The sequence below is a fragment of the Podarcis cretensis genome, assembly GCF_951804945.1.
Source record: "Podarcis cretensis genome assembly, chromosome: 2".
Taxonomy (NCBI): domain Eukaryota; kingdom Metazoa; phylum Chordata; class Lepidosauria; order Squamata; family Lacertidae; genus Podarcis; species Podarcis cretensis.
Genome location: NC_137171.1, coordinates 17,008,564 through 17,036,551, shown reverse-complemented (window position 1 = coordinate 17,036,551; position 27,988 = coordinate 17,008,564). Strand labels below are relative to the sequence as shown.

Here is a 27,988-nt window from a genome sequence, read left to right as displayed (position 1 = left end):
GATTCAAACCGCCGACCTTTCGATCGGCAAGCCCTAGGCGCTGAGGCTTTAACCCACAGCGCCACCTGCGTCCCTTTATACAGTGTAGATCAGGACAAAAGGAAACATGTCTGATCTCCTTCGTGTCCAAAGCAAAACAGCAAAAGCAAAAGCTATACACAAAAGGGAAGTTCCCAGCAAGTTGTGCTGGAATGTAAACAGACACGTGACATGAAACAGTTCCACATGCCTGTTCCTTAAGGTGGAACGGAATTCTCAACAGTATTCTGATGTGGGCCAAGGCACAGGGTATTGCAAGCACCACCAGCCTGTTGATTGGTGGCCCCTGCAAGCCCTGCTTTCAGCAGGGAGGCACATCTTTTTTCCTGCGTCACACCTGATATCAGACATGCAGTGTACTTGGGCATCACTTGGGGAAACGGGCCTTGTGGACCAAATTAGGACCCCTGATCGGCCTATTTACACCTGTGGGCTGGAGGTTCTCAGATGCTGTGGTAGATGTGAGGGTGCTGAATCATTTCAGTGTTAATTGCTCACCCATGAATGTCTTTTGTTGCTGACAGGTGGTATTGTAGAGATCACTTCATCCTGTATGGGAAGGTCCATAGCTCGGTGGGAAAATATATGCCTTGCCTGCAGAAGGTTTAATCCCCAGTATCCCCAAATATAGGGCTAGGAGAGAATTCTGCTTGAAACCCTGGAGTGGACATAGTACTAAGTTAGATGGACAGACATAATCAGAAGATTGGTGGTTCAAGCCCACCCAGGAATGGTTGTGGGCAAGATTCCTGCATTACAGGGTGTTGGACCATATGACCCTGGACATCCCTTCCAGCAAGTTAAGCATGTTAAGAATGCATGCAGCATCCAATACTTATGATGGCATCAAGTGCTATTAGGTTCTACTCTATCCTGTCAACCACCTTTCCGTGATGAGCTATGTGCTTTACCATGATTACTTCACTATAATCGCACTGCAGTCTTCTTCTTTCTTTGGCGATCACTTGTAGCTGAGTGAGATTGTCTTCCATGAACATGGTCTTAACAGTGAGTCCGTAAGTGACTGTGGGAGCCAATCTGGATCCACACGTCCTTCCACAGTGGGGACCTAGGTTTCACGGTGAGGGTTTGCCAAGTGTGCCTTTCTCTTAGCATGTTTCTCCCTTTTGTCCTGAGTTTGAACGTCTTCAGGGTTCATGAAACCTTTGGTAAAGGCTGTTCTCCAGTTGGAGCACTCGCAGGCTTTTGTTGACCACCAGCATTACGCTTTCCATTTTTAAGTTTGGAATAGAGTAGTTGCTTTGGAAGACAATAATCTGGCATCCAAACATGACCAGTCCAACGAAGTTGATGTTGAAGAATCATTGGTTTGACAGTGATGATCTTTGATTCTTCCAGTACACTGGCATTAGTTCATCTGTCTTCCCAAGTGATATGGAGAATTTTTCGGAGACACAGTTGATGGAATCTTTCAAGGAGTTGGAGATGGCATTTATAAGCTGTCCATATTTCAAAAGCATGCAGTAAGAGTGGTAGTACAATAGCTTTGTAAACAAGAATTTTGGTTTCCCCGTGAATGCCCTGGTCCTTAAACACTTTGCACTTCAATCGAGAGAAAGCTGCACTTGCCGAGATCAGGCAATACTGGATTTTGGCATCAATGTTGGCCCTTGTGAAAATAACTGCCCAGGTAGGAGAAGTAACACTTTCCAACATTACACCATTGAATTGGATTAGTAGTGCTGCAGAGCTATTGTTTTGTGCTTGTTGTGCAGCAATTTAGTTTTTGGATGCTGAGCGATAGGCCAAGCTTTTTGTAAGCTTCTGCAAAGATATTTAGGATGGTTTGGAGGTCATCCTCTGAGTGTGCACACACTAGGTTGTTTACCTTTTGCACTGCAGTATAGCATCACTGTCATGACAGTTGTCACTTAAGTGTGAGATGCTGTTTTCATAATCATTGATACCTTTTACATTTTAATCAAAATGTAATTGAGTTCATCAAGATTTAGTCTTTGAACCTATCACATCATATTGTCATTCTATCCATGGTGTGTAAGAGTGTTACGTTCATTAGAGAGTGCACATTAATTTTTGTTATTGTACAAAGTCAAAGCCTACATAAATAGTTTGTTTGATGGATGGATGTGTAATGCAAAAATCTCTTGACATATGGTGGAATAGACAAATTCATTTTTCTTTTGCCTGCTTATGAATTTTGCTGGGAGGAGAGTTTTATTCAGGTTGTGTTAACTCTTATAGTGTCATTCTGACCGCATGTTATGCAGAAAGACCAATTGAGGTCGTTGTGAGTGACATCTTTTATCTCCCAGGCCAATCTCTTTCAAATACAATGTCTTACAACTCCTTACATCTGTTCATTTAATTAATCTTACCCGTCTCCTTTTTAAAACAGTAAAGCCATGGAGTTCCAGCAACAATTTCTTGGTTGCATCTAGTGGAGTTGTTCAGTTCAGTTTAATTGGCTTAGGCATGATAACATGCCAATAGAATAGTTAGGTATTTATTTAATTATAGTACTTGTATTCCACTTGGCATACAATGTTCTCTTGGCCCATTACAACAAAACTTTTTTAAGAAGTCTGGTGAAATAAAAAGGCCTTCATGTGGAACTGAAATGAGCACCAAGAAAGGACCATTTGAGCCTCTGTGGGGAGGGCATTCCATAACTAGGGTACCACCACTGAAAATGTTCCTTAGCTCATCCACCTCACTTGGGAAGGTCACCTGGAGAAGTGACTCAGAAGATAACAATATTACTGAATGCTCAGTGGAGTTCCACTGGGCCATCTTTCTCTGATACTGCATGTGAAAAGCCAGGTTTTTAATCAGCTTCCTCCCGGCTTGAGCACAGAGGTTCAAACCAAGTTGTTCCCTCTTCCGTAATCCAGTAACAGCCAGCATACCGTGACTCCTCCCAACAGCTTCCCCCTCTTTGTGATTCCTAAGCCTTCATCAGCACTGTTAATGTTAACACGTCACAGAAAATGATATAGTCCCTTTATAATAGAAAATGAACATGGCTTAGTGGTAGAACATGAACTATGCATGCAAAGGCTCCCAGTTGAATCCCTGGCATCTCCAGGTAGGGCTTGGGAAAGATTCCTGTCCGAAAGCTTCAGAGCCATTGCCAGTTGCAGCAGATGAAAGAAAGAGCAAAGCTGCAGAAGAAGGTGAAAGTGGAAATCTTTCATCGGAGCTGCAAGGCATGGCCTCAGTGAGATACTAAAGGGTGAAAGTGCTGAGCTCTGGAAAGAGAGTAAAATACAGTTGTTTGGAAGTTAGAAGAGACTGTAAACCCACGCTTGGATAAGTATGTGACTGTAAATATTATGTTTTAATTCATCTACAACTATAAGTTTCTGCAAGTAAAACTTTTGAATGTTCAAGTCTAGACATTGGTTTAATTTCCAAAGAAGGGTGTCAGGCATATATGTGATTTGAGCTTCTTAGCTGCAATTTCACAATTCTTGCTTCAACATAGTATGCATTAATGTTTCATGGCAAATAGGCCATTGTTGTCTCTGTTGTGTCACAGGACTGTGTCCTCACACATACGGCACAACTGAATAATTCCAACAAAAGACCACTTTGGATGGTCAGTTAGCATCTTCACTAACATTTGGCGCCCAATTACCTGTTGCATAAATTGGTCACACTAATTCACATCTTAAATTTACCTGGTCCAGGTTTGTACTCATCCTAATAATCTCACCAACTGCATATGTAGGCAGCAAATAGCATTGTGCTGAGGAGAGAGAGCTATGAATCGGGAGACTCCGGTGTTTTAATCTTGCCTCTTCTAGAAACTTGCTAGGTGGCATTGCTTTATGGAGCCTAATTCAACATACTTTTAAAAGCCCAATATGTTCCAAAAACCAATGGAGTGGAATCATATCTGCCTGTCAAGCATCCTACTGCTGAGAAATTCCCAGAAAGCCTATTTCATTTATCAACATTCTACCTGAATTAAGCCTAGCATTGTTTTTGGTTTTATATGCTCATTCTTTCATTGATTATATGTTCACTCTTTCATTAACATCTGTCAGCTAAAGGCCAGCAGTATGTTAAATGCATTAAAATTATGATGGAACTACACATCAGGCCAAGAAACTCTAAGCAGTGCATCAGCAAAATGTTATTTGACCAAAAATAACAGCAAAGGGATGGGAGCTGCCAATATGATACCCTTTTCTAGCTCTTAAATATATACACTTCTTTATTCATAGCTGTGCTGGGCCTGGGGGTAACCTGAGAACCACGGTCCAGGTCTGGTCCAGAATCCAAAGGTTCCGCTAGGAGTCAGTCTGACAGGGTCAAGGCAGGAAACCAGGCAAGGACAGGTACAGGCAGGACATGGGATTGACATGGGGAACCCATGCAGTCTGAACTTCTCACATTATCTCACCAGTGTTGCGGTGGCTACCGCACTACCATGGCAACATAAAACCCCAGCTGCACAGTGGAATCCTGTCTGTTTAACTTGGAAATCTTACTTCAGAACAAACCAGTCACACTTTGGACCATGCTTCAGTTGCAATTGGGAGAGCCAGTGTGGTGTAGTGGTTAAGAGCGGTAGTCTCATAATCTGGTGAACCAGGTTCATGTCCCCGCTCCTCCACATGCAGCTGATGGGTGACCTTGGGCTAGTCACACTTCAAGTCTCTCAGCCTCACTCACCTCACAGAGTGTTTGTTGTGGGGGAGGAAGGGAAAGGAGATTGTTAGGCGCTTGGAGACTCCTTCGGGTAGTGATAAAGGGGGATATCAAATCCGAACTCTTCTTCAATGGGAAACTGTGATTAATCAGAGACTTCCTGGTTTAATCTTGACTCGTGTGAAGATACCAGTTGATGGAAACCACAGGATGGATGAGTGTACTTGACCTCAGGTCCTACTTGCTGATTTCCCATGGGAATCTGGTAGGCCTCAGTGAAAAGAGGACGTTGGACTCAATGAGCCACTGGCCTGATCCAGCCAGCTCTCCATGTGTTCTTATGTTCTTCAGAGAGACATAGAAGGACGTGCATGCACAAGCAGAAGGCTGGTGCATCTGTCAGCTTGTCAAGCCAATATATGATTGTCCCTTTCTGCTAGAGACCAGGTTAAGGAAGGGTGGTCAGAAAGAAGTACTGTTTTGTGGGGACCGGGGGCTGGCAGGTGTGGAGGACTCCCTGGTCCTGAATGGGGTAACTGTGTCCCTGAAGGACCAGGTGCGCAGCCTGGGAGTAATTTTGAACTCACAGCTGTCCATGGAGGCGCAGGTCAATGTGTCCAGGGCAGCTGTCTACCAGCTCCATCTGGTACGCAGGCTAAGACCCTCCCTGCATGCAGACTGTCTCGCCAGAGTGCTGCATGCTCTGGTTATCTCCCGCTTGGACTACTGCAATGCGCTCTACATGGGGCTACCTTTGAAGGTGACCCGGAAACTACAATTAATCCAGAATGCAGCAGCTAGACTGGTGACCGGGAGTGGCAGCTGAGACCATATAACACATGTCCTGACAGACCTTCATTGGCTCCCAGTACGTTTCTGAACATAATTCAAAGTATTGGTGCTGACCTTCAAAGCCCATGATCTTGGCCCAGTAAACCTGAAGGAGTGTCTCCACCCCCATCGTTCAACCCGGGCATTGAGGTCCAGCTCTGAGGGTCTTCTGGTGGTTCCCTCACTGCGAGATGTGAGGTTGCAGGGAACCAGGCAGAGGGCCTTCTCGGTAGTGGCGCCTGCCCTGTGGAACATCCTCCCTTCAGATGTCAAGGAAATAAACAACTATCTGACTTTTAGAAGACAACTGAAGGCAACCCTGTTTAGGGTAGTTTTTAAAGTTTGATGTTTTATTGGGTTTTTAATATTCTGTTGGGAGCCACCCAGAGTGGCTGGGGAAACCCAGCTGGATGGGCACGGTATAAAAAAATAAATTATTATTATTATTATTATTATTATTATTATTATTATTATTATTATTACCATCAAGACAGAAATGTTTTACTCCTAGTATGAACCATCTCACACATTGCACCTCACATTTTGGCCACTAAACCACATATTGGAAGTATTTTAAATTGAGCAGTTTCTCTTTCTACTGCAAACAATAGCTCCAAATGTTGAACTTCGGTCTGCTGTAAAAATGAACTTAAGTGAACTTTACAGACAAACCACAAGAGGATGTTGTGCATATAAACTTAGTTCTCTCAACCAAATTTGTAATGTGGGAAGCAAAACTTACTGAAGATTTTTTATTGCCAGTGCTGTAATTATTGTCAGTGCTGTGTGTATCTCCATATCCTTATAGCTTTTTAAAATTGAAAGTAAGCTTATAGATCTTTATTTGTTTCATAAATTTTATATACTCATTGATTAAAAAAAACACACCTCAAAGTGGTTTACTGGAACAATAATCTTGAAAGTGATTTACAAGAAGATAAAACGATAAAATTTGCAACCGTACTTTAAAACATAAAGTTAAAATACTAAAACAAATTGAAATCACACACACACATATATATACACATACACACATATGCACATCAAATTACATATACACACCCTAAAAAATATAATCAAGAAGATAAAGTTTTATAAATGAAACCCAAAATCACAACACCTCAAATTTCCTGATTGTATCACAATGCTTTGTGACAGTTAATAAAAGAATGAACAATAAGAGCAGAAAGAGCTAAGAAAAAACAAACAATTCAGTATTACTATTTTTTTTAAAAAAAACTTTTTTAAAACACAAAGCCACTCTGTATCTTAGGCAGGCCTGAGTTCTTTTGACAGAAACCCCCAAAAGGACTGCAGTTAGCAGTAAAATTGTTTTGACTTTGTCCGGTTGGATCTACAGAAAAGATAAAATGCATAAACACTTGTGTTGTGCTGTTCCTTGTCCCTCTGCTGCATGTAACTGTACAAGAAATCTCTTCTAACTGTAAACACCATAATCAGCTGAAGAAATTCTACAATGCATAGAAGACAGATGTGATATATGTGTGGTCCAAGTTATCATCATGAAAGTTAAACAGAAGTAGTTTGTAGTCAGTCTCACAAAGTTGTTGTAAATCATTCTTAGTGCTTCGTTTAGTTTCACACTAATTCTAATTGCACCGAGACAAGGACAATCTAATTACATAAAACTATACAAATGCTTCTTCCTCAAAATCCTTACCCCCTCCCTATGGGTAGCACAATTTACAAAGTGGAATTAAGAGGGCTCCAATCAGCGTAATGGAAGAATATGCTTCCTTTTGTTACCTACCGCCATATCTGTAGTCTAGATGAAAATAACCAAATGATCAGCAAAGGGCCAAAGGTTGCTAATTGTGATTGCTCCTCACATTTTCCCCAGGTAATAATATTAATTGGGGAAAAAATGCTTTAAAATTATAGCTACCAGTTTTTGCATAATTAAATGTTAATGCCGAAATGGCATTCTGAAGGGATTCTTGTTTGCCAAACACAGCAGAATTGGTGAGGTAGGGGGTGGAGAGACTTTGTACATGCTGAATAGTCTCGTTTTGCAGCGTTTTTTTTTCCATGCACAAGATCATAATTGGAAGGTACTGAAAAGCCACACAATATAACCATCTCATGAAATATGGGACCATCTGCTACTCCTCTTCCACCAGGTTAACATATGCTGAGAGATGGTAGAATATGCAATTTCAGTTTCTTTCAGTTCTCATTTTTCCAGTCTTTAGTTCAGTTTTCCACCTTTCCGCATGAGACTGCAATCTTTTCTCAAGTACTCAAGAAAGTTTATTAGCCTTTTAGTGCAAATTTATCTTATTATGCACATTTTTGTATGTAATTTTGGTTAATATTTTTGCAAAGCAGTTTTCCCCAACATGCATTCTTGCATGTTATTTTCAGTATTGTATACATTCTTATACACACTTCGCTCTAATACATTAATTTTCGCAAACATCACCAGGCTTGCAGCTGCTTTGCAAAATCTGGAGATGTTCACATTTTGAAGGATGACTTGTATTTCAGTTTGTGTATTATCTTGGAAAGTGCAAATTAAGTAATACCATATTAAGTAACACCTGAAGGAGCGTCTCCAGCCCCATCATTCTGCCTGGACACTGAGGTCCAGTGCCGAGGGCTTTCTGTCGGTTCCCTCGCTCCGAGAAGCCAAGTTACAGGGAACTAGGCAGAGGGCCTTCTCGGTAGTGGCACCCGCCCTGTGGAACACCCTCCCACCAGATGTGGGGAAACCTAGCCAGACGGGTGGGGTATAAATAATAAATTATTATTATTATTATTATTATTATTATTATGAACTGAATTGGATTTCTCCTCCATTGCTCCATAACTTAATCCAGACCACATTATGCTACCAGTGTAAAGGCACTTGTGGAACAAGTATCTCTGGGTGTTTGGATAAAAAGAGCCAGGACACCACATGCTGCAGAACTGTTAGAAATTGGCTTGAAAATACTGTTAGAAATGTTGTGTCCCACCCCCACTGTCTGCAGGATTCTAGGGTGTTTCGGACACTCACCAGGCTCCGTGTTCCTTTGGAGAATTGAGACATGGCAGAGACTGCTGTAGCTTTAAGAAACATGGTTTATTCACCTATTTACACCTTCAGTCTGCATGGAGGGAGTCCAGATCTTGTAGCATAGTCATTTCAGGTATCCTGGCAAACAGGATTTCTGCTGTAGACTGCCTCCTCTGCTGTAGAATGCCTCCTTCTGTGATGCTTGATGTATGTCCTTCTGTATGATGTTTTTTGGTGGGTGGTCTTGGGCTACAGGGTGGGCAATTTCAAAAGTCTATATAAGGGCTTGTGCACCATTGTTCAGGGTTCTCCTCCCTCCTGCGTGTGGTGAGTGTGGGACCCTGTTGCAACAGTTAATAAAGATCAGGCTTACTATCCTCTTTGCTTCTCAATATACTCTGGTTGGTCTCTGTTATTTTCTCCTACCGATAGGGAACCCACTTAAGGACTCTATATGGGCTCTTAGATACCCCATAAAGGAAAAGGAGCAGGTTTTTCTTTCAACAAACAAACAGCTTCTCTTCTCTGGGAACTTTGGGAATTGTGGCAGTTTGAGGGGAATAGGAGTCTCCTAACAACTCTCAGCAAGGACATGGGTGGCGCTGTGGTCTAAACCACAGAGCCTAGTGCTTGCAGATCGGAAGGTTGGCGGTTCAAATCCCTGCGAAGGAGTGAGCTCCCGTTGCTCTGCCCCAGCTCTTGCCAACCTAGAAGTTCGAATACACGTCAAAGTGCAAGCAGATAAATAGGTACCACACTGGTGGGAAAGTAAATGGCATTTCTGTGCACTGCTCTGGTTCACCAGAATCGGCTTAGTCATGCTGGCCACATGACCCAGAAGCTGTACGCCCGCTCCCTCGGCCAATAAAATGAGATGAGCGCCGCAACCCCAGTCGTCCTCAACTGGACCTAACGGTCAGGGGTCCCTTTACCTAACAACTCTCAGCACCCTTAACTAACTGCAGTTCCCAGGATTCTTTGGAGAAAGCTTCAACAGTTTAAAATTATATAATGTTGCTTTGAATGTATAGGACAGACAGAGACTGTTTGCTTGGGCAAGAGAAAGACCCAATAAACGTGGCAGTGGGCAACATTAGGCTGTTGCAGGTCCAGAATCCTTGTTTGTTGGCGAACAAGTCAGTGTGCAAAGGGTTCCCTGAGGCTGGCAAATTGAGAAACCAAAAAGTAAGGAGTGTGCTTTTTCTTGTAAGATGCTAGCAACGTAATCCTTGCTCTAGGCTCTTAATGTATGGAGCCATAAACCATATTTATTCAAAATAAAGATCCCATCTATCTTTGTGTACCCTTTTCAGCTGTTGATCTACAGCTCCATTGTTTAGAGAAGGCTGCTTAATTTCATCACTGAAATCTTAATAGCTTTAAGGTTGAAAAACACTTGTGCATTCCTCCTTTTAATAACCATGTTCCAGCATGGAATATTGCCTCTAGAGGGGGACATTTCACACAGTACAGATGTATAAGACCTCCACCAGCCCTAGCTAAGGAAACCTCATATTGTAGGAGACATGATGCTAATTTTTACACTGTTTTCTTATGGCTTCTGTTTTAATTGTTGATGTAAACTGCTCTTAGAAATGCAAATGCATTGCAGGGAGGGAATAGATTTGATTTTTTTTTATCGGAACCTCTGTTTTCTTACCTGTAAAACGGGAACACTGACCTAAGTTACAGGATTGTTGTGTGAATAAAACAAGGTTAATTCTGATTTTATCGTTTCATCTTATTTTTCCCCTCTTTATTGTGTTGAGTTACTTGTACGCCACTTTGAAACAACTGTAATTAAGTGCAGTTACGATTTATGAGGCTGTCCATCTTATCAGCATATCTCAAATGTAATGAAACATCTAGACATTGCAGATACTAAGCCGACAGCCATCTTTACCACTTTGGTCGGCAAAAAAGTGATGCAGCAATGCATAGTAATGAAGGTTATAATTACTGCAGCTATTATTACCAAACACAACACAATTATGCAGCTGCAGCTAAAATTGCTTCTAGAAAATTGGCAATTGTATTTTCTATAAAAATCGTGTTTGCCACACAGGGCTGCTTCCTCATTTTCTGGAAGGAAAAAAGAAAGAAAGAATGTATGAGGGAAATAGCCATAGAGGGAAAGAATAATAGTAGCTAAAGAAGCAGCAGCAGCAGGTAGCCTTGCAGTAAAGATATTGATGTGAAGCACAATATATAGTGCATACCTACAGAGGATGCACAATGCAGAACCATCTTGTGCAACTATGTTGAGTAAGGTTGATTTGTTTCCCCCCACCTTGTTCCCAGAGTACGTCTTTATTTCCCAGGTTATTCTCGACGTAGATCTTCACTCATGCCTTCTCCGTTGGTGGGGGAGAGCATCATTTTGTGGTTTGCTTCAGGTGCCAAAATGACTTGCACCGGCCCTGGGTATAGTCTTAGTTCAGAAATTGAGGACATTATACACAAACTTGACATGAGCCAACAGTGTGACGCGGCAGCTAAAAAAGCCAATGCAATTCTGGGCTGCATCAATAGGAGTATAGCATCTAGATCAAGGGAAGTAATAGTGCCACTGTATTCTGCTCTGGTCAGACCTCACCTGGAGTACTGTGTCCAGTTCTTGTATTTTTCCATTGTATTCCTTCATTAATAACATACCCTTTTGTGTATTCTAGTCTACATATCACTACATCTTTTCAGGTTGCCTACAAGCAACCTGAAATTCCAAGTATAATAAATACTATTTCAGGAATTAAAACACTGTATATAGTACAGGTGAAAGGTGTAAATGCGTCTCTTTGGAGGTATTTTAGAAGCCCCTGAACGTTCACTGCCCTTGGCATCTCTCGGCCTGTTCTCTGTCTAGTGGTTGGGTAGAAGTGGATGGAGTCATCAGGCTGAATGGTTGGGTCAACTTTTGAGGGCTCTAGCATATGGTTACCAGATTTTTTTCAATGAATCTGGGAACACTTTTTAAAAAAACAAATACCTGCTTTATTATCCCTAATTACATCTATACATCAACTGTTTTGCTGTCTCGAGGAGGAAAAGAGAAACCTGGGGGGTGGAGTTGGAAGCAGAGTTTGAGAATACAACTGTGGGATGATCACAGAATTACAGATTTGGAAAGGAACCGAGGCCGACCCCCTGCAATGGGGGTACCTCAACTCAAGCAGCCTCAACTTCATAGAACATAAATCTTCCCTGCTCCAGTTGGACTTCTGCAGTTCCGAGCCATCGGGGACACGCTCTTGTTCACCCTTTCATTAAGCAAACAGTCTGTGAGCACCTAGAAAGGAATACTGTGATCACCAATAGTCAGCATGGATTTCTGAAAAATAAGTCATGTCAGACTAACCTGATCTCGTTTTTTGACAGAATGCCACTTCCGACATCAGGTGGAGGGGGTTTTGCGGTCTCACGACCCATTCACACTCTCGCGGGGCTGACTATAGCCCCGCGAGAACAGGGGAATCCCGGGATCATTGGATGCATTATTCATCGCGCCAGCCAATCGGCTGGCGGCGGGGGCGGGGCGAGTAAGGGGCATTTAAGGTCGGGATAGCCCATACTCGCCCCTTTCTTTCCTTCCAGCAGCTGCGGTTTGTTACGTCCAGAAAGTCTCCCCTGATCGTCCTGCGGCTGGCTAAGTAGTTCGTTAAAGGACTCCGGGGGGCGTCGCCTCGTCCGAAACCTACGGAGGCTAGGGTCTAAAGCGCGCTCCCGAACGGTAACCCCTCGGGGAGCGCCCAGGGATGTGCATCTCGGGGGCTCCCCCTGTTGGTGCTTAAGCCTTCCCGGTTATACCGGTTAGTCTGATAGGGCCAGTGCCTAAAGCCAATACCGCTCTTACCTGTAATCAATAAAGTTGTGGCCATTTTTCGCCCATTCACCTAAATTCCGTGTCCTGTATCTTTATTTATTCCATTCAGTGGGAGGGGGCGGGAATAGACACACAATTACAAGCCTGGTAGATGAAGGGAACGCAGTGGATGTAGCCTACCTTGATTTCAGCAAGGCATTTGACAAGGTGCCCCATGATATTCTTGTAAAGAAGCTGGTAAAATGCGAACTTGACTATGCTACCACTCAGTGGATTTGTAACTGGCTAACTGACCGAACCCAAAGGGTGCTCATCAATGGTTCCTCTTCATCCTGGAGAAGAGTGACTAGTGGGGTGCCACAGGGTTCTGTCTTGGGCCCGGTCTTATTCAACATCTTTATCAACGACTTGGATGATAGACTCAAGGGCATCCTGATCAAATTTGCAGATGACACCAAACTGGGAGGGGTGGCTAACACCCCAGAGGACAGGATCACACTTCAAAACGACCTTGACAGATTAGAGAACTGGGCCAAAACAAACAAGATGAATTTTAACAGGGAGAAATGTAAAGTATTGCACTTGGGCAAAAAAATGAGAGGCACAAATACAAGATGGGTGACACCTGGCTTGAGAGCAGTACATGTGAAAAGGATCTAGGAGTCTTGGTTGACCACAAACTTGACATGAGCCAACAGTGTGACGTGGCAGCTAAAAAAGCCAATGCAATTCTGGGCTGCATCAATAGGAGTATAGCATCTAGATCAAGGGAAGTAATAGTGCCACTGTATTCTGCTCTGGTCAGACCTCACCTGGAGTACTGTGTCCAGTTCTGGGCACCACAGTTCAAGAAGGACACTGACCAACTGGAACGTGTCCAGAGGAGGGCAACCAAAATGGTCAAAGGCCTGGAAACGATGCCTTATGAGGAACGGCTAAGGGAGCTGGGCATGTTTAGCCTGGAGAAGAGGAGGTTAAGGGGTGATATGATAGCCATGTTCAAATATATAAAAGGATGTCACATAGAGGAGGGAGAAAGGTTGTTTTCTGCTGCTCCAGAGAAGCGGACACGGAGCAATGGCTCCAAACTACAAGAAAGAAGATTCCACCTAAACATTAGGAAGAACTTCCTGACAGTAAGAGCTGTTCGACAATGGAATTTGCTGCCAAGGAGTGTGGTGGAGTCTCCTTCTTTGGAGGTCTTTAAGCAGAGGCTTGACAACCATATGTGAGGAGTGCTCTGATGGTGTTTCCTGCTTGGCAGGGGGTTGGACTCGATGGCCCTTGTGGTCTCTTCCAACTCTATGATTCTATGATTCTTTTTCTCAAGCTCAGCTGCCCAGCTCTGCTCCAGCTCTGCCACTGCTCCAGTTGGCTGAGGGGATCAAAGTCATCTCACCCCTCCGTGCCTTGCCCATCAGAGAAACCGTGAACCTTGCACCCTTCCTGGATAACCTGCGATCTCTCAAAATGAAGGGGAAGGGGGCAGGAGATTGAGGGAGGCTCAGCAGTCATGGGCGGGCAGCGTGCCATTGCCCAGAAGGGGTGCAAGGTGCACGGTTTCTCTGCCGGGCAAGGTGCAAAGCCATTCTTTCACACTCTTCGATTCCCCCACCCACCTCTGCCTCTGTCTGTGCAAAAACTATCTTCCTACCCCTCTAGCTGCATATTACTCCAGGAGAGCAGGGTAAGGACATTCTGGGGATGAAATTTGTCTGGGGACAGATTTGCAAATTTGGGAACTGTCTCCAGGAAACGGGGACGTCTGGTAACCCTACTCTAGCATCCATCTCACTAAGCTACTCATTGCTCAGCATGTGGGAGCACAGGTGTTTGATGGCAAGGTTTGTTTAGGGTAGGATGTCTGTGCATGGTGTGGTGACAGGAGATGTAGAGTTTTTGTTTTCTTTGTGTCTCATAATGCTGATACCTGGGGCCATCCATTGAAGCTGAATAATGGAAGATTCTGGGCAGGCAAAAGAAGTTATGACTTCACACAGTGCATAGTTGAATTATGGAATCTACACACACAAGATGTAGCGATGGCCACTAACTTGGCTCTAAAGAATTAGAGAAATTAATAACTTATGGAAGAAGATAAGGCTATCACTGAGTGCTACTTAAGATGGGTATGTTCTATTTCCACTCCCGAAGGAATTATGCCTATAGATATCCATTGCTGGGTATCGCAAATGAGGAGAGTGCTATTGTACTCAGGTCCTGTTGGCAGATTTCCCATTGAAAACTGATTGGCTGTTATAAGAACAGATGGGCATCTGTTCTTATCCAACAAGGCACTTATTGTGGATACACAATCTTTTACTACTCCCATTCTTTCATTCCCCTCCTTCCCTCATATGTATGTGCCCACACACACACACACACACACACACGTGGTATGACCCCATGCTAATGCATAGTGTGGGTGTGGCCAATGGAGTGAGCCATATCTATCTATTTGCTACCATTCTTCCTGGAAATCCTTGCACAATTGGCCCTGCCTCTAACATTTATGGATTCACAGACTCCCCAGCAGCATGCGATTCACCTAGTTGAAGGGCAGGGGCTATGTGGGGGAGAGACATACTCTAGCATAGAAAGGTAGCCTGTGAACAGCATAGGCAGCGCCTGAGCAAAACTGCTTTTGAGGAACTAGATCAGTTTATTGGGCCAGGGGCTGCTTGTGTCACATGGTCACAAATGGATTGGGTGCTGTATACACTTTGGCCACCTGCAATAATCCCAGTGCTTTTTTTTCTGGGGGGACGCAGGGGTACGCATACCCCTAAACATTTTGTGAGCCTAAGTTTGGCCTCATTGAGGGGCAGTACAGTGGTATCTCGTGTTACGGACGGGATCCGTTCTGGAGGCCCGCCCATAACGTGAAAAGCTCGCAACTCAAAGTGCTGCATCTGCGCAGGCGCAAGCGGCGAAACCCAGAAGTAACCCAGTACTTCCGGGTTGCCACGGGATGCAAGACAAAAACACGCAACCTGAAGCGGACGTAACATGAGGTATGACTGTATATCAATATGAGTAGAAAAATGAGAGTACCCCTAAACATTTTTTTAGAAAAAAAGCACTGCATAATCCAGTCCTAGGATCCCATGGCTTTCAAACTGTCATGGTGGCACAGGGACCAAGTAGCCTGTACTCTGCCACAAAATGCATGGTAGTTCAAAATGCCCCACATTTTTTCCAGACTAAAAGGATTATGTAAATTAGTTCTAAAAACCAGTCCAAGTTCTAAAGTTGGAGGTAAGAGTTGATAAGATCTCTACTTCAGTTTATTCATTGAGTTCATTATTTTCATAATTTAAGCTTGAAATGAAGCCCAGCCGTAAAATAAAAGCCAATCAGGTTGTATTTACCCAGCAATTATTCTTGGCTTATATAATTACCAGTGCCAAAGATAAAATCTCAAGCTAGTTTATTGAAATTGGGAATTGAAACCACAGAGAGAGAAAAGAGCTCAGTGTACATCATTAAAAGCAGTCCATTCATTACTTCCACCTACTCTGCTTGAAGGAAACCATGGTGCTAATGCCTCCAGATAACCACATGACCTTCTCGACTTCTACATAAAAGCTAAATGTAATGCCATAAATGCTTGAGAGGCATAAATCTTGGACACCAAAAGACATGACAGAATGGCATTCAGCTGTGCAACTGGCCACAGGGCAAGGAGCACTCCTGATCTGGGGTGGATATGAGCCAGCATCACAGGAATTAAAAAATGAGAAGTTTGATACACTGCTAGTAGACTGGCAAAATGGCCATTGTATCCTATACCTTCTCAGTGTGATCAGGAAAACTCAAAATGAAGTGATCAGGAAAACACAAAGGAGAAATGGCATGCATGTGTCCAGTATCCATAGAAGCACAACGACTGTGCAACCAACTATGGTTATGTGTCAGACCCGTGTTTGGGAAACACTGATAGCCCCTCAAGTGGCAGAGCTTGTGTATTAGGGTAGCATGCTAAAGTTTCTTTCCAGCAACTTGTTGCCTTTACAGCTGAGACCCATGGGCTTATCACAGCAAAAAGTTACTAGTTTCCTTTGCATTCATTGTGTCTTCCCATGAATCATAAAATCAAATCAAGCCCAGCAGACCGCACAGACTTAAATCCCTATCATAAGGCGGGGTTATCACGATCTTAACCTTTTCTTCAAAATCTCCAAGAAAATATTCAGCAGCTTCCCCTGGCAATTCCATTGTTGAGCAGCTCTCATATTTAAGAAGTCCCCCTCCCCTCTAAGTACTTAAATCTACATCTGCCATACTGCAATATTGCTTCTTCTGCTATTATCAGTAGACACGGCGAAAAACTGTCTTCTTCTTCTTAAAAAAAAAAAAAAAAAGGATAAATACCATAATAACATCATGTGGAATGAAGGAGAATGTATTGCAGATCTCATCTGACCACCAGAGAGATTTTGAAGTGAGATAGAGAGGTTTGTTTACTCATGGTGAAACTCTTCATAAAGGATTCTTTTAAAAGGAGGAGGAGGAGGATTTCTATTAGCCCAGTCCCTTTTAGTTCTATATTCCTTATCAATATTATTTATATCCCCCTCCCCCCCCATAGGAGCCAACTCCAGGAGGCCGTAGGTGCTTGGGCACCATCAAAAATAAAATTGTGGGAGCCAGGCACCCACAAAGTCAATGAAAAAAGCTTCATCCTCCATAGCCAGCCAGCGAGCCATTCTTTTCCAGGATTGTGGCTTGGATGCGGAGGCAGTCTCTCTGCCTCCTGGTGCGAGACCATCCCCACAGAAAAGGGTGCCTCTCTGGCTCTAGATAGGAGGAAGAGGAGTCTCCACCGCCGGCCACCACAACACAGACATGTGACATCACAAGCACACTGTGCTGGGCCTGGGGGTAACCCATGAAACACGGTCCAGGACCAGTCCAGAATCTGAAGGTTCCGCTAGGAGTCAGTCCAACAGGGTCAAGGCAGAACACGAGGCAGGAAACCAGGCAAGGACAGGTACAGGATCTCAGGCAGGATCTAGCATACAGCAATGTTACTCCAGCAACCTGGGGCGGGGTCCGACAGCCTTTTGTCTTTGTCGGGGTAGCGGCCGGTCCTGATCCCCCAGCGACTCACCTCCCTGTTTCGCCCGAAGGCAAGCACTCCTCCTGCGAGTACTCAGGTATCTCCTTCTCTCAGACCTTAGTCTCTGCAGCTCGGGAGAAGTCGGTGGGTTACTAGACCCAGGGGCCGCCTCAGCCTCCCCTGACCCAACCGGTAGTGGAGCAGCTGTGAGTGATGGCCCAGCTGAAGGCAACGAGGTAATCCCCACATCTGGAGCCAGGGCAGGCTCAGGCCCCTGACTCGGCCCAGCTGGTGTTTGTTGCAGGGGAACCTGGGCAGACTGGGACTCTTCAGGATCAGGCCCCAGACTTGGTTCAGATGATGCCTGAGGCAAAGGATCCGGTACAGACTGAGACACCTCTGGTTCGGAGTCTGAGCCCGAGTCCCAAGCCATCACATACACACCTGCACCTAGTGCATGTGATATCAACACACTATGTGCAGGTGTGTGGGTGTGACGTTGCACATCTGCGTTGTGGTGGTAGGCACCCACAATCCTGAGAACGAGAGGGCACCCCGATCCCACCCCCCTCAATATCATACCAGCAGTCTATTGTGGTAGCTAATAATAAGCAAACAAATATATTAAACCATCTCTTTAAACAAGAGATTGGATGCATTTGTCCATGTATCTTTCTGTGGGCTATTCTGAAGCAATGTTGTTGTTGTTTAGTCGTTTAGCACGCCACGCACTCCTGTCTTCCACTGCCTCCCGCAGTTTGGTCAGACTCATGTTTGTAGCTTCGAGAACACTGTCCAACCATCTCATCCTCTGTCATCCCCTTCTCCTTGTGCCCTCCATCTTTCCCAACATCAGGGTCTTTTCCAGGGAGTCTTCTCTTCTCATGAGGTGGCCAAAGTATTGGAGCCTCAGCTTCAGGATCTGTCCTTCCAGTGAAGAGTCGTGTCCGACTCTTCGTGACCCCATGGACCAGAGAACGCCAGGCACTCCTGTCCTCCACTGCCCCCCGCAGCTTGGTCAGACTCATGCTGGTAACCTCGAAAACACTATCCAACCATCTCGTCCTCTGTCACCCCCTTCTCCTTGTGCCCTCCATCTTTCCCAACATCAGGGTCTTCTCCAGGGAGTCTTCTCTTCTCATGAGATTGCCAAAGTACTGGAGCCTCAGCTTCACAATCTGTCCTTCCAGTGAGCACTCAGGGCTGATTTCCTTCAGAATGGAGAGGTTTGATCTTCTTGCAGTTCATGGGACTCTCAATAGTCTCCTCCAGCACCATAATTCAAAAGCATCAATTCTTTGGCGATCAGCCTTCTTTATGGTCCAGCTCTCACTTCCATACATCACTACTGGGAAAACCATGGCTTTTACTATACGGACCTTTGTTGGCAAGGTGATGTCTCTACTTTTTAAGATGCTGTCTAGGTTTGTCATTGCTTTTCTCCCAAGAAGCAGGCATCTTTTAATTTTGTGGCTGCTGTCACCATCTGCAGTGATCATGGAGCCCAAAAAGTAAAATTTCTCACTGCCTCCATTTCTTCCCCTTCTATTTGCCAGGAGGTGATGGGACCAGTGGTCATGATCTTCGGTTTTTTGATATTGAGCTTCAGACCATATTTTGCACTCTCCTCTTTCACCCTCATTTAAAGGTTCTTTAATTCCTCCTCACTTTCTGCCATCAAGGTTGTGTCATCTGCATATCTGAGGTTGTTGATATTTCTTCCGGCAATCTTAATTCCAGCTAGGGATTCATCCAGCCCAGCCTTTCTCATGATGAATTCTGCATATAAGTTAGATAAGCAGGGAGACAATATACTGGGCCAAAATTTCACTGGATGCTCAATTTTACCAATCGTTTCTTTTCGTTAAAAGAAAACATGCTGAAGATAGGCCAGTAGAAATTTCTCGAGGGTTTCAAGGTGGTGAGGTTGGGCTTACCTTACTTGCAGGTGAGGTGGTCGGGGTCAGGTTGCCTGCCCCCCTCATTTTGTTTTTGAACGTTTTAAAAGAAGGCTCGCCAGCCATCAGCAGCAGCCAGCAGGTTTTGTCGTCTCCCTGTAGCATTCAGATTTCCTTCCGGCTGCACGGCTGTTCCTGTGCCAGTTCTGCTCTAGCCAGCAACTGTGGGCAACCGATCAGGGCCCAGATATGCCAGGCAGCAAGCCAGAGGGGAAGATGAATGACAGGGATGGGAAGCGGTGCCAACTCTACATTTTGAGGGGGCTCTGAGTCATAATTGTCTCAGGAAGCTCTTCCTTGCATAAATGGACTCATCTCTGCACATGTACTCCTTCTCTTCCTCTGAGATCAGTCAACACAACGATCTCTTGCCATAGTCATGTTTGCACACTTGGAGAGGGGCCATGAATAAGCAGCAACTAGGGACGCAGGTGGCGCTGTGATCTAAACCACTGAGCCTAGGGCTTGCCGATCAGAAAGTCAGCAGTTGGAATGCCCGCGATGGGGTGAGCTCCTGTTGCTCAGTCCCTGCTCCTGCCAACCTAGCAGTTCGAAAGCACGTCAAATGCAAGTAGATAAATAGGTACCACTCCAGCGGGAAGGTAAACGGTGTTTCTGTGCACTGCTCTGTTTCACCAGAAGCGGCTTAGTCATGCTGACCACATGACCTGGAAGCTGTACGCCGGCTCCCTCGGCCAGTAAAGCTTGATGAGCGCCACAACCCCAGAGTCATCCGCAACTGGACGTAACGGTCAGGGGTCCCTTTACCTTTGCCTTTCCAAGAAGATAGCAGGACCAGGAGGCTCTTTGAATCACCAGTGTGCCTCCCCCTCTGCAGAGTTGTGGACCCCAGAATGTGCCCAATGATGGCACTGCCTGGCATCAGGCCTGCCAGGGAGGGAATGTGCAGGAGAAGTCAATAGGCCAAGCCTTTCCTACTATGGAAATACAGATATGGGAAAGCTTCACCAGTTGACATTCTGTCTGCCAGGCAGTTTTATTACTTGCGTGTGGTACCCGATTTATTGCTGAGCCCTCCACCCCACCCACAAAAAGGATACAATTTGCATATGGTTCCAGGAAACACTGCTGACATCCCTGCCTATTTTTTATTATTATTTCTTTTAAGATTCAAATACATATCTGAAAGTTATATGCATACTATTCTCTACAGAGTAGTTAAATGCTTCTTGTACTATGCCCTTGTAAGTAAAATGATGAATAGGCTTAAAATATTCTTAAAATACTATTATAGCACAATCCTATGCCTTCCTACTCAGAAGTAAGCCCCACTGCATTCAGTCACACCCAAGCTCGTATGTGTATAAGATTTCAGCTTTTAATTTCTTAGAGGAAAAAAGGATAAACCTTCTTGGTTTAACTAAAGATTTCTTCTTTTCTTTTGCGTTGTTATGCACTGTGAACAATTTTTTTCATTAACGGCACTCATTGTTTAATTAGCTTGTAATGCCCCCACTCCTGTCTGTTATTGGTAAGTGTGTGTGTGTGTGTGTGTGTGTGTGTGTGTGTCTGTGCTAAATCCAAATTGGATAAATGCTGTTCCGATCTCTCTAAGAAATCATTAATTCCTCAGAATGCAATAATGAGGAAGGACAACAAAATGGGTTCTGGTAAAAGTTTGTTTTGTAAATGTGGAACTCTGCTTGCCATTTGGAACAGGAGGGAAATATAGAAAGAAAATAAATATGTTTTAAAAACATAGGAATAACTGCAGAAGACGGCACTTCAAACAAAACACCCCCTCATTGTATTTAAGAGCAGAGAGAGAGGGGGGAAATATAAAGTCTTAAAGCAATAATTTGCCTTTATAAATTGACAAAGAGCAAATGGATTACTTGAGGTGGCTAAACTCGCAATTTTTCAGTAGTTGTCATCTAATAAAATGGTGTTTATCAGTAAGAGAGAGAGAGAGAGTGCACATTCTCATACACACACATATATACATATATACAGTGCTTTTTTCTGGGGGTACATAGGGGTATGCATACCCCTAAACATTTTGTGAATCTTTGTATTTTTGTCCATTTACTGTATTTATTTTTCCCAATTTGAAGTATAAAATGGTGATTTTCTTGAGTCAAAATGAAAGTAGCCCTAAACATTTTTTAGGAAAAAACCACTGCGTGTGCACGCGCGCACACACACACACACACACACATATATATATATACCTACATACATATATACGTTTGAGAATGTGCACACATATACACAGAGATTCTAGCAGCTTCTTCAAGAACATAGAGAATATAGCGGCTATAATGTCCAGGTCCATTGGATGCACCATACAATTTGCCTTAGCAACTGTAGCACCTGAGACCTTAGACATGGAAAAAGGATGCTCCCAGCCATTCCCACTACCTCCAGCTGATGGGGGCAGGAGTAGGAGAGTGGTGAGTGTCTGTTGTTTGGAGGCCATATACGCTGCTCAAAGTTCATGATGCACCGAAGATACTAAGGCATAATGAGACTTGCACAACAGTTTCTGTGAGGCCTGGCTCTTTAGGGCATGAGTGAACTTTCTACACTGTACTGTCCTCTGCTGAGTGCAGGGTTGGAGATGACTTGATCTTTGCCATACTCCCTCTGATGTTATCAAGACCCATTCTGAATTTTATCCAGGAGGTCTGGAGGATTACAGTTTGAATGCCCAGTGAAGAAGCAACCACCACATGATTGGTGCAAGTTTGTAATGAGCTGAGGTGTGTGGTTTGGTTATTCTGTGCCAATCCGAGTATCCTTGAAAGGTTTTCTTTTCCTCCTTCACCTCTTTCTTGTATTAATAGTGATCAGAACTGAATATCTTCTGTTGGCGAGTGGACTGTACAAAATGTCAAATTTCCTGTTCTTTAATCTTACTACCATACGCATTTCTCCGGTGTTTGTAGAGAGATGGAAACAGTGAAGGCCTTTCAAATGTGAATGCTTCACTCACCTCTTTGATGTTACACATCCCATTTGCCAGCTATTGACGCTAATGTGTTTTGCATTAGTGCTATATAGTGGGAAAGGTCCTGTCTCTGTCACCTGCATGTTGAAAGCGTTGGGTGGAATTTGCTGACTGAAATGCAGCTGAAGGCTAGTTGTGGCCTCAGCTGCAAGCCTCTGAACAGCTACTTGGGAGGAAAACCCAACAAAATCAGTAAGAGTTATTTATGAGTAAACAAGAACTTCACAGCCCATTGGAGCTGATGAAAGAAGTTCATTGCACCTAACGTGAGTCACATTGCATTTAATCGGACTGCCTAGATCATACTAAGCATCCATAATGCATCCCAACCACTCATAGTGTACAGAGGGCCTCTGTCTAGACTGAATATGCTTGTTAGTGCATGAGAAGCATTGAGTGGGCCTGGGATTGAAGCCATGTAGAATAAGTAATATCTAGCCTGATGGCATGCAGCTGATATTTTGTGTGGAAGATTCACATTCACGTGGAAGAAAATTTGTCTTTATATGTGGCGCTGTGGTCTAAACCACTGAGCCTCTTGGGCTTGCCAATCAGAAGGTTGGCGGTTCGAATCCCAGCACTGGGGTGAGATCCCGTTGTTCTGTCCCAGCTCCTGCCAACCTAGCAGTTCGAAAGCACGCCAGTACAAGTAGATAAATAGGTACCAATGCGACAGGGAGATAAACAGTGTTTCCGTGTGCTCTGTCTTACATCATGGTGTTCTGTTGTGCCAGAAGCGGTTCAGTCATGCTGACCACGTGGCCCGAAAACTGTCTGTGGACAAACGCCAGCTCCCTTGGCCTGAAAGCGAGATGAGCATTGCAGCCCATAATCACCTTTCACTGGACTTAACCATCCAGTGGTCCTTTACCTTTTACCTTTACAGTGGCACCTTGGTTCTCAAACTTAATCCGTTCTGGAAGTCCGTTCCAAAACCAAAGCATTCCAAAACCAAGGCACGCTTTCCCATAGAAAGTAATACAAAATGGATTGATCCGTTTCAGACTTTTAAAAACAACCCCCAGAACTGCAATCTAACATGAATTTTACTATCTGACAAGACCATTGAGCCATAAAATGAAAGCAATAAACAATGTACTGCAGTCACACCATCAAGCAAGCAGTAGCTGAACTGGGTTCCACACAGTCACAAAAACAAAACAAAAAGAGCCGCAAAAAACAAAAACATAACATAAATAGCAAAAACAGACCTCAGCATAACACTCAAAACGGAAGTGTGGCACTCAAATCCTAAGCGTACCACTCAAAACGGAGCACGTTCGGGGACTACCAGGTTGGCGCCATCGCCGAATGGCAGACTCCCTCCGAGCTCCGGAGGGAGCCTGCTCGGCAGGGGCTGGGTTCTACCGCGTCGGCGTCGCGGGGACCCTCAAAAACCATGGGCGCTGAAGCCCATGGGCATGGTGACTCGGCGGGCACCGTTTGCGCCCCCCGACTCACGAAGGAGCCTTTTTAAAGGCTGCGGAGTGGGTGCCGGGGGGGTGTGGTGCTATGAGTCCTCCGCTTCCCCTGCCGAGCGAAGCCGCATGCCATTTGGCGGAGAGCGCTGACTTCTTCTATTGAAAATTCGGATTAAAAGAACAACCCGTGAGTAATTGGAAACTGGACTTAAAAAGGGAAAAGATTTTAAATTTTAAATTCGGAGCGAGCGGGGAAGGTGCAAAAAGGAAGTCAGCCTCCCCCCTGTTGTAGAGGAGTTAAAGCAAAGGATTTAACAACTAAGATCGAGTGCTACCTAAGTTTGATAAAGTTATTAATTTCACGATGGAAAATTATAACTGGGCTGGAGGAGAAAAGTAGAACCTGAGCTAAAATGCAACCCCCCCCACCCCCACCCCCCGGGAACCGGGAGCGGACCGTGAGAGTGCCGGGAGAGGAGAAACAGAGGCTTTGACAGCTGTCAAAGGAGCTGTCAAAGCTGAAGAATAAAAAAAAAAGAGAACTTTGTTACGAGGACTTTGCCGGTTACATTTGTTACAAATTAGATATAAATTGTTTAAAACAAGGAATAACAAGCTATTTTGACTGTTGGGTGTGATCTGGAAGGAAACTGAGTTATTATAATCCCTCTAGAGGGGCTGTGGGACATTACAAGCATTGCTGGTATGGAATTTGAATTGGACTTTTTATCTCCTGGGAAACTGCAGAAATGGAACACTATTTTGTCTACAGAGGTCTCTACACTAAAGGAGACAATAGACTTATCTATTGAAGAATGGAAGGGACTTGACGTAAAGTTTTGTTCCTGAATAACCAAGCCTCTGTAGGGGATTTAGAAGCTTTTGGAATTGGAACATTTTTGCAGGAGAGCAGGAAAAGAAATTGGAGAAAAGTGAGGAGAGAGAATAATAAGAATAATATGAACAACAAGAATTGGATAAAGCTGGAAGTGGGAACATTTGGGACATCCAGATTTGAAAGGTCTAAAGAAACAAAATTGGAGTTTCTACTCTTAAATATAGAGATCTGGATGGAAGAAATGGTCCTTTTTGAGATAATGTCTTTCCAAGATTGGATGTTCGAAACTAAAGATGATCTAAAAGACGGCAAAGACTATTAAAAAGAGGGCAAAGTGGACTTGGCAAGGATCTCGGCCTAGATGTGGGATCTCCAGGACGACAACAGGCATTGATGGACATTGGGGAACGCAATCGGAAAAGGGGGGAGGGAAATTTGGAATCCAAAGGGTGTTAAATTATACTTTATTCTTTTTTCTATTTTCTTTTAATTTAATTTGTTCTGCATATTTAAAAGGGGAACTCGTGGAAGGGAGCGAGGTCGATTTTTAGGGGAGGGAAAAACATTTTTAACATTCGGTTAATTGTAATAAGTTTAAAATTTGGGGTAAGAACTTGTTGAATTTATTTGAAGGAATTGGAATACAAGAGGGGGTGGGGAGGGGAAGTCCTGGAAGGATGTTAATGAAAATAAGGATATAAAACTTCTTTCTTTTTCTTTCTTTTTTCTTTTTTTTCATTTTTCTGTTATATTTGAAAATGTTCAATAAATATTATTAAAAAAAAAACAAAACGGAGCACGTTCGGCTTCTGAAAAAGGTTCGCAAACCAGAACACTTACTTCCGGGTTTGCAGTGTTTGGGTTCCAAGTTGTTTGAGTACCATGGCATTTGAGAACCAAGGTATCATTGTAATAATGTATGAACTGCCATCCAGTCACATTATTTGCTGGGCTACCATTTCCTGTGTTGAACATTAGCACGATAAACTAAATAAGCAATCTTCCAGTTTCTTGCCCACTCTACTTCCTGCTCAGGGAGGAAGGGGGGGGGAGAGAATCTAACCAGTAATGGGTAGTGTGGGAGGGGCAAAACTCAGATTGGCGCTGCCACCACACCTGCCAAACTCCCCAAATATTGCAGGGCCGTTTTCCAACCAAGCGTACCAAAAATGCATATGCTGCCTAAAGTGTGAGGGGGGAAATGTGCATGTTACTGAGAATGCATTATATCAGTGGAAATTGCTATGCAAAAATGCCTATATTAGGAGAACTTCACACTAAAATGCATTTTTTTAATGCAGACTTTTTTTAAAAAAAAAAGTTGCAAACTGATGTGGAAATGTGGAGAACTCAACTTGAGCTTGGAAAAAAATAGAAACTGACAGATTTCTCTATCCCCAGCCACCATTCAACCTCCAGTTTTGCTTACCTGCTTAGGATTGCAAAAGTTTAACTGTGTGAATATAAATAAAGCACCTGGTAGAGCAAGCCATCTCTTTGTCTAAAAATGCATATTCTGCCTCCATTTGTAAAATTAGGGCAGCTTCCAACACATAATTAGAAAACTATGGTAACCCATAAATCTAAGAAGCCAGCTTGAAATCGTTTTAACTGAAGATGATGGGGACTGGACCTGAGCTATGATAATCAGACATGTTTTCAGATTAGTTTATGAACACTTTGAAGCATGTCTGAGGACATGGGAGTGGCAAATCTGCGCGGCCATTTTTAACACCTCCAGCTTTTTCCATGAGATCAATAATATCCTTTAAGCCACAGACTGATGTTCAGCGCTAGTGACACAGCCACCTTTGTTGGATCTCTGCTGCTTCAGCAAACACTGCGACAATCCCTCTGCTCACCTGCTGCTTCTGTCATCAGGAGGGAAGAGAGAGAGACAGAAGGCTCAGCGCAGCAACACAAGGGAAAGGAAGTGAAGCTGGAAATTAAATTTTCAGGCATTATGAGTGCAAGTGGAAGAACGGAGCAGATGAATTTATCTGTGGGGGAGATGTACACAGCAAACTGAAGGCTCAGCAGAATACCCTTCCTCCCGCCCCTTGTCCTTTGAAAATCCCCCTGTTGGATTTATCGTTTGACTATGTCAAAGGTTAGCTTGACATAACGTGTCCTAAGTTGTTTGTGCCTACTATGCCAAAGCTCTTGCTCGAAAGTAGCCTTCTGTAGCTGAAATGTTAGCTTCAGGCCCCTTCTACAACCACAGGCACTGATCACGTAGATGACAGGTGAGGAGAAGATACAAATAATCAGCATGGCAGCCTCAAGAGGTTATTGAAGAGACTGGGCATAATAGGTCCGGTAAACCAGGAACCACCTTATACAGAGCTTCAGGGTGACTGTCAGGGCAGCTGTCAAATCTAATAAATGAATATTTCAGCCAGACAGTCTCTTCTTCCACCAGGACCTTTGTAAGACCAATTGTCCAGTAGAAATAAGCATCAACTGCAAGTTCTTACACAAGTCCTACTGATCTCCCTGCCCCAGCTTTCCCCCATTTTTGTGTTTTTAAAGGTGTATCACTGAATGCTTATCAATGTGAGCCCCTATGACAGGCTTCCTCAGCCTCGGCCCTCCAGATATTTTTGGCCTACAACTCCCATGATCCCTAGCTAGCAGGACCAGTGGTCAGGGATGCTGGGAGTTGTAGTCTCAACACATTGGGAGGGCCGAGGCTGAGGAAGCCTGCCCTATGAGGACTATAGTTGGAAAAGAGAGAAATCTATGAAATAAATAATAGCGACCAGCACCCTTCCAGCCCCCTCAGTGACATCATGGCAACATTGACAATGATGAATACATGAATACGTGCGCATGTTACCTGTCAGGGCTGATTGCTACAGCCACAGTCATTAGGAGACCTCTTTCTGAACACAGAATCATAGAACTGTAGGGTTGGAAGGCACCCTTAGGATCATGTAGTGCAACCCCTTGCAATGCAGGAATATGCAGCTTGTCCCAAATGGGGATCGAACCTGCGACCTTGGTGTTATTAGCACCGCACTCTAACCAGCTAAGCTATCCAGGCTTCATGTAATGGCTGTTTCACTGGCTGGTGTGCAAAGTGTACAAGGCAACCTGTTACTTAGTAGCTAACAGAACAGCATTAAGTATTTTCTTTTTTTATTTCAGGGTGTGCCTTCTGTACTGTCTGCACCGGAATAATAATAATAATAATAATAATAATAATAATAATAATATTTATACCCTGCCCATCAGGCCGGGTCTCCCCAGCCACTCTGGGCAGGTTCCAATAGGATATTAAAAACACAATAAAAGATCAAACATTAAAAACTTCCCTAAACAGAGCTGCCTTCAAAAAGGACTGGTTCCTTTTTCTTTAGGGTGGGGGGGATACATTCTGCAAAATCGC

General features: G+C 44.0%; 1 protein-coding gene across 2 annotated transcripts in view; it reads left to right on the top strand.

Moving 5' to 3' along the window:
- Positions 1–27,988, top strand: part of CA10 (carbonic anhydrase 10) — a 356,678-nt gene that overhangs the window by 115,925 nt on the left and 212,765 nt on the right. The window lies entirely within an intron of this gene.